Here is a 3,698-nt window from a genome sequence, read left to right as displayed (position 1 = left end):
CTCCCCAAACCATCGCTGGCTGTGGGAACTTCACACTGGACTTCAAGCAACTTGGATTTTGCTCCTCTCCAGCCTTTCTCCAGACTCTGGCACCTTGACTTCCAAATGAAATACAAAACTTGCTTTCGTCTGAAAAGAGGACTTTGGACCACTGTGCAACTGTCCAGTGCTTCTTTTCCTTAGCCCAAGTCAGACGCCTCTTCCGTTGTCTTGAGTTCAGAAGTGGCTTGACCATGGGAATACGGCTATTGTAGCCCATTTCCCAGACACGTCTGTGAACAGTGACTTTTGATACCTGGACTCCAGCTTCAGTCCACTGTCTTTGAAGCTCCCCCAAATTCTGGAAGCGACTCTTCTTCACAATGCTGTTAAGGCTGCGGTCATCTCTCTTGGTTGTGCAGCGTTTCCTGCCACATTTCCCCCTTCCAACAGACTTTTTGTGGATGTGCTTTGAAACTGCACTCTGTGAACAGCTTGCTCTTTGAGAAATTTCTTTTTGTGTCTTACCCTCCTGATGGAGGGTGTCAATGACGGTCCTCTGGACAGCAGTCAGATCAGCAGTCTTCCCCATACTTGTGATTTATTTTACTGAACCAAGCTGAGTGTTTTTCAAGGCTCAGGAAACCCTTGCAGGTGTTTCGAGTTAATTAGACGATTCAAGTGATTCGTTGAACACCCTACTAGTATACTTTTTCATGATATTCTAATATTTAGAGATAGGATATTTGAGTTTTCTTAAGCTGTATGCCATAATCAGCAATATTAAAATAATAAAAGGCTTGCAATATTTCAGTTGATTTGTAATGAATCCAGAATGTATGACATTTTTGTTTTTTTAATTGCATTACAGAAAATAAAGAACTTTATCACAATATTCTAATTTTCTGAGACAGTCCTGTATATTGTATACCAGGTTCCAGCAGCAAGTACTTTGAATGTGAATCTGAATTTGATCTTGATCAGAACATGCATTGATAAAGTCAAGCCCTCTTGTCATCCCATCTGTTAATCTTCTCCCTTCTGCTATTACATCTTCTCATTCTCTAAATGATTTCAGGAAAGAAACAAAACAGTAACTCCTACGCGCGCCTGCTGCCCACACATGTAAAGCTCTGTTCTGCATCTTAATGATTACATCTCAGCCTTTGCGTCAGGCCTTCTTTTTCGCTAGAAGTGAAAACTATCTGGTATGAATGAGATCCACTGACAGGGCGAAATCAGCCACGAGGGAGTTTTCAATATCCCACTCAAAAGGTCCTCCTCCGGGGGCAAGGTGCCACATCTCGCTTTCATAAAGAGGTATTGATAGCGAACAATTCAGCAGGCTATTGTCTTTTTTTCCTATTGCAGATAAGGAGGAGGCGTATGATCCGACGGGCTACATGGAGGCGTGCGAAGCGTTACAGGTGGTGCCTGCCTATAACTTCCTGAGGAACATGCACAATAGCGAGCTATCCATGATGCATCGCTGTCTGGGGCCTCAGGTACTTTAACCATAAATTAGGGATTGCATCTCTAAGTTACAAACATTTTATAATTGCTATATTTATATCAGCAATATATCACATGGCATTGTGAAGACAATGTGAAAGGGGTTTTCTCCTGATGGTGAACCTACAGAGAATTATCACCTGAATCTGAAGCACCTCTCGTCTCGCAACTTTCAGCTTATTTTGTTATGTCTGGCAACTTTACTGCTTTAGTTCACTCAAGTAAATGTCATCACTTACAGTAATGTGACAAAGCTAAAGAAGACTCACTGTCCACTAGCTGCTCAGCCCCAAACAGCACAAAGTTAGCATTTACCCGAGGCAGAGACCAAAGACCGAGCTAAAGGAGAAAGAAACCCAACTACAAATAAATGATAATCTTGCTTTGAAACTGCTGGATGTTTGCTAACAAGTCCCCCATATCAGTGATTATCATATGTAAATAATGTTCCTACACTTTATTTCTGCCAACTCCATGGCTTTCAGTTACACCCGGGGTAAGGTATTTGAATCGTACTTGCTTTTTCCTTCCTTACTCTATAATGCTATTTCAGAACATTTAATGATTCATTAATTCAAAGTCACATTCCCCTCCAGGGGACTGCACTGATCATGACAAAGCCTGGGGAGCACCGTGTTAACTGCACGCAGCTGAGCTTCAAGTAGCGTTCAGTGTTTCTCCCCAGGAAATAGATCATGCACGTACATATCTTTGCCATACACAACACTTGACATAAAAAATGGCACATGTCTAGTTCACTGTATTGATCACACTGGTTCACGTATAAGTTTAGAGCCCTTCCCTATCCAACAAGAGAGAAGGCAGATGGCAGGGATTTACTCAGGGAGCTCATTATGCAGATGTTAATGTTAATTGACATCTGGGGAAAGGTTCTAATTTTTAATCTAAATGACAGAAAGTATAGCTTTATTATTTGGTCTTGTTACAGCATAATATCAATATTGCATATAAATGTTTGAGCTTCTTTATTATCCAAAATACACACACATTAGATGCAGATCCACAAAAACATAATCAAAGATGGTCTTGGCAGGTTTAGACCAAACAGGAAATCCATTCCATGACATGTTGTATAAACCAAATGGATCGTTTTAAGTACATGCAAAACAATGCTTTATTTACTTTCTGCGATAAAATACAGAGAAACATAAACAAAACAAGCTTTTGAGACGTTTTTATATTCTCGAACTCTCCAATAGCCTAATTTTAGACCAAAATCTCTGAAATTCACTTGTATTTTTAGCAGTAAATCAAAGTTAAATTGCTCTGTGGTTGCATAACTCCGACTGAGGGGAGAGTACATGCTTTACACGTGTAAAAAAAAAGGCATTGCCTGGAGCTCTTAGAAACACAGTTTGACATTTTACATGCTTCTACTGGTCCATCACGCAGTAAATCAAAGTTGTGAAAGTAAATCCATTCCTCAACAAGCCGTTTCTGCTTCAGCGACATCATTCAGACAGATTCAATTGGATTTCAAATAAGTCTGACCTGTCCATTGCAGAGAGTAGTAAAGTAACAAAGTGCAACTGCCAAAGGTTATTTGTTCAAATGTCTTGCAGACTGATATGCTTCTGGTGGGGGAAACTTCTGTGTAGCAATACAGGCGGAGTCACCTACTCAAAGGAGACACGGGGAGAGCTGGAGCTTTGATGTCAAACACTGATGGGTTTATTTGGAGCTTCGGCCGGAGAATTCACCGAACAAGTCAAAGAGTCAGAGGTTCTGACTTCACGGTAGAGTTGCCACATCAATTCTGAAGAACTTTACCAGACCCATGTATTTAGCTAGTTCAGAGAGAATAATCAACATTGTGCATAACAAGATAGAATGATAACACCTCTATTAGCTGGCGCCAACAGGCAGGAACAGGGAGACAAAACACTGAGAGCACAAACAGCAACCAAGGTTACAGGTGCGTGTGCTCAGTCAGGACAGTATGAACTGATAAACTGGGTCAAAGTTACATTTCCCCAACACTTCTGAAATCTAAGAGAAAGATACTCTGCATGCATTTCGACACACTATTCTCTGGAGGAGCTTTTAGTTTAGCTCCGTGCAGCCAGCTTTCTCATTAACCGTGCTGGAAACTATAACTTGTCATGTTCTGCGAGCTTCATTTCTGACCCACGCCTCCACACAGCTCCCTTCTGCTTCATTTGTTTCACACAGGTTTAATATCCCCC

At 41.2% G+C, this 3,698-nt stretch overlaps 1 long non-coding RNA gene across 1 annotated transcript in view; it reads left to right on the top strand.

Annotated features, from left to right (window-relative positions):
• Positions 1 to 3,207, top strand: part of LOC104967505 (uncharacterized) — an 8,289-nt gene extending 5,082 nt beyond the window's left edge. The window contains exons 2-3 of the long non-coding RNA XR_800738.1: positions 1,351 to 1,484; positions 3,075 to 3,207. This is a non-coding gene — a long non-coding RNA (uncharacterized lncRNA). The remainder of the gene's footprint in view (positions 1 to 1,350; positions 1,485 to 3,074) is intronic.
• Positions 3,208 to 3,698: the final 491 nt, after the last annotated feature.

The sequence above is a fragment of the Notothenia coriiceps genome, unplaced genomic scaffold (genome assembly GCF_000735185.1).
Source record: "Notothenia coriiceps isolate Sejong01 unplaced genomic scaffold, NC01 NC01_scaffold00037432, whole genome shotgun sequence".
NCBI lineage: Eukaryota > Metazoa > Chordata > Actinopteri > Perciformes > Nototheniidae > Notothenia > Notothenia coriiceps.
The sequence above is the reverse complement of the archived record's forward strand: the minus strand, read 5'-3'. Positions and strand labels throughout refer to the sequence as shown.